The sequence below is a fragment of the Manis pentadactyla genome, chromosome 1, assembly GCF_030020395.1.
Source record: "Manis pentadactyla isolate mManPen7 chromosome 1, mManPen7.hap1, whole genome shotgun sequence".
Classification (NCBI taxonomy): domain Eukaryota; kingdom Metazoa; phylum Chordata; class Mammalia; order Pholidota; family Manidae; genus Manis; species Manis pentadactyla.
The window spans coordinates 178,985,199-178,993,897 of NC_080019.1; the positions used below are offsets into that span (position 1 = coordinate 178,985,199).

At 46.1% G+C, this 8,699-nt stretch overlaps 1 protein-coding gene across 1 annotated transcript in view; it reads right to left on the reverse strand.

The window, feature by feature from the left end:
• Nucleotides 1–3,748, reverse strand: part of ROPN1 (rhophilin associated tail protein 1) — a 40,106-nt gene extending 36,358 nt beyond the window's left edge. Inside the window, exon 1 of the mRNA XM_036905553.2 lies at nucleotides 3,590–3,748. The gene's annotated coding sequence lies outside the window, so the exon portion shown is untranslated. The remainder of the gene's footprint in view (nucleotides 1–3,589) is intronic.
• Nucleotides 3,749–8,699: the final 4,951 nt, after the last annotated feature.

Below are 8,699 nucleotides of genomic sequence, written 5' to 3' on the forward strand. Positions count from 1 at the left end.
AAATTGCTTATATATCATGCTGGTACTACCTCTTGGAAGCTTGATTTATCTTAGCCATGCTCATATTTCAAATGTTTTCCTTATCATGGTCCATAAGCCCAGGGACAGACTGTAACATTAACTGTGGTGAAGTGCAAAGTGTCCCCTGATTTTGGGGTCAGGGGGACAAACCTGTGGTCACCTCAACCTTGTCTTTCATAAGTTTATTAGTCTTCATTTTTTCAGAATGAAGTGTCAGAATACCCCCACATCATTTCCATCTTTTCACTTGTCCTCCCTACTTCTGATTTCATTATAGCATTCCTGTGATTCAAAGGACTCAATTATATAAGAGCCCTGGGGGATGAATGCACCATAGTTTTCAATATAAAATCAGGGCTCTGTTCCTTTCCTGTTTCCATTACCATTCCTAATGATATTCAACATTGCACTTGTCTATTCCAACACAAAACCCAGGGCTGCTGTCTTTCATAGCTCTGGCTCAGCACCTACAGGGCAGAGCAAGCTCTGGGATAGCGCTACTCCTGACTATGAGACAGGAGACCAGGATTCTGGGCCTCAGATTATCTTTGACTAATGAGGTAGTCCTGGGCAAATGATTAATCCAATAAAGCCTTATGTATCAGGAATAATGCTGAATACTGGGATACAGAAATAAATGAATCACACATCCTGCCCTCAGAGAGCTGTTAGGCTAGTGGAAGAGACTGATAGGAAAATCAGTGATTAAAATGGGGTATGATACGTGTCAAGAAGTCTGCACTAGATATAGGAGAACAGAATCTCCTAAATGAGGCATCTAACTCATATGGAGGTTGGAGAAAGAGCTCAGAAAATACTTCTCAAAGAGTGGTGAAATTTGAACAGACTTGGGGAAGCCTGGCTTGTTCATTGCTGCTGTATTCCCAGCCCTCAGAACAGTGCCGGGTATAAAGTAGGTAATTAATAAGCATCTGTTTACTCATGAAAGCAAGGAGGGATTTTTTTTCTCTTTCCTTTCTTTTTTTCTTTTGTGGTTAGGATAATTTAGACAAAGGTGTGGCTGTATCAGAGAACATGATGGATTCAGGGGACTTAGAGTAATTATGGAGGGTTACAGTGGACAAAGGGGGAGCAGTTGGGCCTAAGCTTGGAATTATAGCCCAGGACCAGAATATAAAAGGCCTGCAATGCTGTTCTAAGGCTTTTGAACTTTATCTTGAAGGCAACAGGGACCCACTAGAGAATTTAAGCACTGGAGTCACACAATCATATTTTTCTGTTAGCTTAATGTGCCAATGATCAATTTATTGCCTCTCAGCTCCAAGTTCATGCTGCAAATATGGAACTAGGTCCTTTAAATAGTTCTCCATTGTCAGCTGGCATGATGTTAAACTTTGTCAGTAGAGGACAATGAAGGGATATTGAAGGAGGAAAGGGGTTCTCCAGTAGGTTCGGTATGCTCCACTTGCTAGGCTCCAGGAGCCTGCAGCTTCTGAGGTGCCGGGAATCCTGCAGCGCGCAGATTCTCCAGCATCTGGCTCCTGCAGCGTGTCAGCTCTGAGTGCCCAACTGCTGCAGTGTATGGCAGCCAGCAGTGCCCCTGGCTAGCAGCTTCCCCTGGCACCTCTCCTGGGAAACTTTGTAGCAGAGTGCTGCCAGGAGGTTACTTTTTCATGAGGTCTTCTTTGGCATCCCAGTCTGTGGATTTCTGCCTGCCTGGCATCTCAACGATTTCTCTGCCATCCAATGAGCTGTGGCTGCACCCTTTGCCCCAAGCTTTTGGGAGGTCAGCTCTTTCTTGGGTGATCTATCTCAAGGGTAATGGTTGCTCCTTCTATCTGTGATTTCTGTAAAGTTTAGATCTCTTTTTATATCTTACTAGTCAATCTTCAATTACTCCAATCCCATTATGGTTAAAAGTTCTTTATATTGACTTTCTTTGTTAAATTTATTATATCATTTCTTTCACTTGTTGGATTCTGAAACATGCATTGACTGACAGCCGTGTGAATGGGATGAAGTGAGTGGAGTGAAGCTTCAGGAAAAGAGCCTGATTAGGAGAGTATGGTAGCACCTTTGGCCACAACTCTCATTGCCTTGAAAAGTGGTTGCAATGGGGAGAGATGGGAGACACAGGAGCTCCAGGACTTGGCAACCACTGGGGGAGGGGGAGGAGAGGAGAGAAGAGTTTACGGTGATTCCCCATTTTTCAAGCTTGGATGACTGGGTAGATGGCATCATAGTCGAAATGGAAAACACCAAAGGAGGGGAAGGTCATATTCTTCTCTCATGTTTCTCATTTACTCTCAGGAGTTCCAAGTACTTCTGAGTCACAGGAACTTAGAATCATAGACTCCTTAGGTTGGAGAGGCAGCAAAGCCCAATTTTTTTCTGCCTTTGAGGAATATGGTCCATTTGTTCACATCAGATGAAAGAAGTGGGGGAAGGTTCATTTGATCCTAATACTCCATGATTCCAGTGTTTTGTAAAGTTCTTTTCCATTCTTAAAGCTCTCAGTATGGTAGGTCCCCCTCAGTTATCCACTCCAGCTCTGCACAACTCCTAAAATTCAACAGATTGAAACCTCCGTGCCTCCCAGTGTAGAAGCACCTATGTACTGAGTGCTGAAGAATATAGATCTTATCAAACATGGAATATTTATTTCTGGAATTTCTCATTTGGTTTTATTAGTGTGGGCTAAATAGTGTTTCATTATATAAATGAAAGGCCCCAGTTACATGAATGAAACACTCCAGACACCAGAATCTCAGAGGCAGTTTCCATAAATAGCTCTTGAAACCAAGGACCAGGCAACTGTATGTACTTGCTTGGGTTTGGAATCGGAGGTGGTGGGTTTTGGGCATGTGATTACCCTTGCTTGGATTGTATGCCCCACCTTTTCACAGGTTCTTCAGATCTCAGCTCAGCTTTCCCTGATCTCTCTGTTCCATTACATCTTCTCAGATCACCACTTACCCACCTCTCCTTGGCAGCACTTTTCTCAGATCTGATTTTACAGTATTGTGTGATTTTTTTTGATTAACACCTGCCTCCCCCAACAGAATGTTAAGTTGAGGGTGGGGACAGTCAGTTTTTGCTCATTAGAGAATCCCCAGTGCCTAGCCAGATGCCTGAAATACAGTCAGAGCTCAGATGATTAGGAAAATGATTTAATTAATTAGAAAATCCTAATTAGTTCATTAAGAATCCTCAATTAGGAAAATGAATGACTGACAGCAGTTTATAAAGTGCTAGTCATGCCCATTTGTCCTCATGACAATCCCCCAGTAGGGATGAGAGATGAAAAGGCAGAGGTTTGGCTAGCCGGTGGGGGGCCTCTGATCCCAGGTTCTGTTGTGTTTCCAAATCACTGTCCTCTGTGTAAGGAATCATAAAATAGGTGCAAAATACACATAGTTTGGGCAGAGTACAATAATCACCCATGATCTTATTCTTTTAAAGATCACAGCCCCCTCCTCTTGCTCTGTGAACATGGAGTTCAGAAGCCAGGTGGCCCATCCACGACTCTCCCCTCAGACCTGCGCAGCCGTGTGATGCTGCCCTCCCTGCACTTGCCCCCCGGGTTTGCTACCTGAAGCTTGCTCACCAGGTGACACCTCGCGCCTGGCCTCAGGCGGGAGGTGCGGGGGGAGATCCAGGGCCTCGCACCCTCAGCTGGAAGAAAGGAGCAGAACCTGGTGGGAAGGGCGGGACGGGCCTCGGTCGGCCAGGAGGGACAGACTAAGTGGCGCGCGACTTGGCTTTGTTAGCGCTTCTCCTTCGCCTGGCAACGCGGACGCCGGCCGCGCTACCCGGCAACCGCGGCGGAGGGGCGGGGCCTGACGTCACAGAGCCGCCCTCCCCCGCGCCCCGCCCCGCCGCGTTGGGCCGCGCCCTCCTGCCGAGGCTGGGTTCCCAAAGTGCCCGCAGGGAGGCGCTGGGAGAGACAGAGCTGCTGCAGGGTTTGCGTGTCCGGGGAGCGCCAGATGGCCTGGTTGTTTAAGGATGGGGTTGGGGGCGCCAAAAACCTGGCGGAACGTGTGGCAGTGTACAGTGGGCTTTTGTGTATTAGCGAGCGGAAGTGGAGAAACTTAAAATGGCCTTTCGACTGGTGGAAAGTGGGCAGGTGAGGGGAGCCCTTGGAGTAACAGTGTCAGCGCCCCTTGCTGTGCTTGCTTCATGCCAGAAAGATTCCTAAACGCATGATATATATTAACTCACTTAATCCTTACAGCCGCCCCACGAGGCAAGTACTATTATCTCCTTTTTACTGCTGAGGAAACAGCACAGAGGGGTCAAGTAACTTGCCCAAGAACACAGCAAGTGGTAGAGTTAGTATTTGAACCCACCTTACGTGGTTCAGATTTCTCACTCCTAATCTTTATAATGCTAAGAAAGGGGGACTGAGTTCATGTGGATTGGGACAGAAACCGAGATACCCAAGGCAACAGGGAAAGAACAACATTCACTATGTAGAATGGAATCAAAGTCTCACATTAACCCTGGAGGTAGGTATTACCCTCCTTTTAGAAATAAGAAATAGGCTCAGAACTTACACTATGGTCAAACAGCTGGAAGTAGGGCCAAATTTCACTTCAGGTCTTCTGATTTCAAGATTTTTCTTTTTTAAACTACAAGGGAGGCAAGAAAAGCCTCATCTTTCTTTGCTACACCCCTTGTGACTTTTCACACCCATTTCTTCTCACTCATTGCATCATCCAGCCTTTCAGTACATTTATACAGTAGAGTATGCTAGTCTAAATCAACGATTTAGTTTGTCCAGGGCCTTCAGAAGTTGCTGTCGCTGTAAAATGAAAGCTGTTGTCTCTCCTTAGAGCAATTTCAAGCATCAGTGAGCAAGTGGGTTTTGGTTTAAGTATGCATAGGGTTATTCAGAGCCTGCTGTCATCCATTGTAAAGGGCCCAGTCTTTTGGTATTTGTCAAAGTTTCGCAGATCCTTGCATACCTGGAGAATTCTGGCTGATCTGGGGATGGCCACTTCCCCACAGGCGGTTTGGGAATAAAAGATACCTAACCACTGGCTATCACCTGCCTTCCTGAGCTCTCTGTGGAGGGGCCACCAGCTATTGGTATAGGTAACTTGCCCAGGAAGGTGACCCTTAGGACTGGGGGGCTTGGGGAGGCTGGAGATTTGAGGGCTATAGGTGTATCTTCCAGGAGAAAAAGAATGCTATGGCCACTGAGGTCTGTTCTGTGTGTGCGTGAGCGAGCAAGTGTGCTGGTCTCTCCTTGTTTTCAGGAGGAGTAAAAGAGAGAGAGATAAATGAATGATAATGATCTTCAGATAGAAGATGGGGTGTTTCTGGCCAAGCAGTAACTGGCTGGAGATGGAAGATGAAGAATGTGGCAGGTTAACAGCAAGATAGGAATCGCCTGATACTATCAGCCTGAAGTGGTCTGATGTCTGTCTGCAGGAGGCCGGGTTGAGGGCCAGAGGTGAGGTTATCCTTGACCTATCAGTCAATAAATACAACAGAACATAGTGAAGGGAATATGACTTTACAAGGAAGTGGTAACCACAAAATTCAGGAAAGTTGCTTTCTTCTGAGAGGCAGAGGGCTGGGAAAAGCAGGGCCACAGGGATAGATGTGACTGGCAGTGGTCCAGCTCTTGGTGTGTATGGTGGTTTTGTGGGTGTTTGTTATGTTCAGAGCTTCTGTATATTCTTATATGTTTTACATGTTACACAAAATCTTTTTAATTCATCCAGTTGGTCCCACTATTTCTATTTTTGTGTGTAATTAAGAATTGATACTATGTTTTCATCCCTTCATTTTCCTCTCATTCCCATAAACATACAAACATGCTCTGATTTTTCCTATCATATTTCTCTCCAACTTTACCCCACTTCTCTGCTGCCCTTTACTGCAAAGCTCTTTAACTCTTTAAAAAGGGTTGCTTGTGCCTGCCACCTCTAGTTTCTCTCCTCCCAGGCTCTGTTGAATCCACTTGAATCAGGCTTTGATTCTCATCACTCCACTGAAACTCCTCTTTGTCAAGATCCGGACTGATATGGTGCTAAATCAAAGGTTATCTCTGAGACTCAACTCAACCATTCTGCAACCTTCGGCCCTGCTGATCAGTCTCTCAGCCTTGAAACTCTGTCCTTGGCTTCCAGGACAGGACATGCCTTTGGGTTTTCTCCTTCCTCACTGGCTCCTCCTCCTCAGTCTTTTTTTCTGGTTGCTGTGTTCTGAATGTTTGTGTCCCTCCCAAATGTATATGTTGAAGCCTTAAATCCCAGTGTGATCATATTTGGAGGTAGGGCCTTTGGGAGTTGATTAGATTTGGATGAGATCATGTGGCCAGAGTCTCCACCATGGGATTTGTGCCCTTAGAAGAGGGAGAGATCAGAGCTCGCTTTCTCTGCTGTGTGAGGGTACAGCAAGACCTTGCTGAGGGCCCTCACAGAAATCAGGCCTGCCAGCATTTTGATCTTGGATTTCCCAGCTTCCAGAATTGTGAGAAAAATATTTTCTGTTGCTTAAGTCGCCCAGTCCGGTATTTTGTTAGAGTCACCTGCCCTGAGACACTTGTCCTTCCTTTTCTCCCTGGTACTTTAACGTTCGTGTTGTCACAGGATTTACCACTGGACTTTCCTCTGTCTACATTCACTCCCCCTTTTTAGCTCATCTGGTCTCATGTTTTAGATCTCCAGCCCCAGTCCTTCCCCAAACGCCACACTAGAATATCCATCTATTTACTTGATAGCACCTTTGGGTGTCCCATAGGCTTCTCAAACTTCACATGCCCCAAACTGAGCTCCTGATACTCCTTTTCTAACCAGCTTCTCTAGGCATCCCCAGATCAGCAAATGGCAACTGCATCCTTTCAGTTGCTCATGGTAAAAACCTTGGCATTACCCCGACTGCTTTTCCCCTCACACCTTACTTACATCCAATCAGAGCAAATACTGCTGGCTCTGTCCTCAAAAGGGATCCAGAATCTGAGCACTTCTGTCCACCTCCACCTCTACTACCCTGGTTTGAGTGAACCTCATCTCTCACCTGGAGCCCTGCAACGGCATCCTAACTCATCTCTGTTTCTGCACTTGCCCTCCTAAAGTCTATTCTCAATACAGCTACCAGAGCAGTCCTCTAAAACCTGACTGATTATGTCACTCCTCTGTTCAGAATCTTCAGGGCTCCCACTTTGCTCAGAGTAAAAGACAAAGTGATCTGCAAGGCCCTTAAAGTCTCTGAACTTACCATTTTTCTCTTTCCTCCTTCCTCACTTTCCTCCAGTCATATTGGCTGTCTTGCTATTCTCTAGAAAGGCAAGGTCCTCTTCCTGCCCCAGGACCTTTGCACTTACATTTCCTTTTTGCCTGTAACATGATTTCCTCTGATAGCCACATGACTCAGTCCTCAACTCCTTCCGATCTATGTTCAAGTTACGTTTTGAGAGAGACTTCACTGACCCCTCTATTTGAAATTGAACATCAGCTTCCCTTCCAACTCCTCCTTTGCTTTACTATCCCTACATACTATGTATTTTAAAAAATTGGTTATATTAATTTGTCTATATTCTCACACTGGCACGCACGGGCTTGTATTTTCTTTAGTGTGTATTGCTGGGATCTAGGACAGGGCTGCACACATAATGGGCATCATAAACATTTGTTTACTGAATAAAATTCTCCTTTTTTCTCTCCCTATCCACCTTCCTTCCTCCTCCTTCCTGCTTCCACGAGGCCCTCCTGAGAAGTGATACTTCCATGTCCATTCAGCTTTACTAGCTCAGTATCTTAGGGGCTAAAGCTGCATTTGGTCAGGTAAGGACAGGTATGACACCAGGATTAGGAATCCTGACCAGTCTTAGTTCCACCACCATCACAGCTCAGAAAGTAACTTCTACCTATCCTGTGCGACTTATATTGTGATTTGCTTTCCCAAATCTCATTTGCCATTTCAGAGGAAGAAATGGGACATGACCCCATCCTAGGGGCTGCTTGGTCATGGTGAGGCTGTGATGGAGGAGCCGACAGTCCCACTACAGCTGGGGCCCAGACCCTGCACACTTCTGGGGCTCAGCTGGGTGGTGCGGTCGTCAGTTCCCTCAGGAGCCAATTCACCCTGTGAACACAATCTCTCTTCGAATATGCATTAGTTTTATTTTACTGCATAAGAAATTATCACAAACTTGGCAGCTAAAAACAGCACTATTTATCATCTTAGTGTCCATGGGCAGGATCCTCCACTAAGGGTCTCTCCAGGCTAAAATCTAGAAGTCAGCTGGGACTGCAATCTTGTACGAGGCTTGGCGTCCTTTCCTGTGCTCACTGGTTGTGGGCAGAATTCAGTTCCTTGCTGTGTAGGGTTGAGGTTCCTGTTTTCTTGCTGGCTGTTGGCCAGGGATTGCTCTCAGTTCCAAGCCACCCTCCCGTCCCAGCGATGCGGCTCTCGCATAGCAGTTTGCAACATGGTGTTTGCTTTCTTCTGGCCAGCAGAGGGCGTCTGCTGTTGCCTGTCTGGTCTAAGTACTTGCCTGCTTATGTTGGGCCCACCCAGGACAGTCTCCTTTTTGATGAACTCAGAGTCAACCAATTAGGGACATTAATTACATCTGAAAATTCCCTTTGGCCGCATAATGTTAGTCATGGAAGTGACATCCCATCACATTGAGAGGTCCCACCTGCACTCAAAGAGATGAGATCATACAGTGCATATACACAAAGTTTCCAGAATCTTGGGGG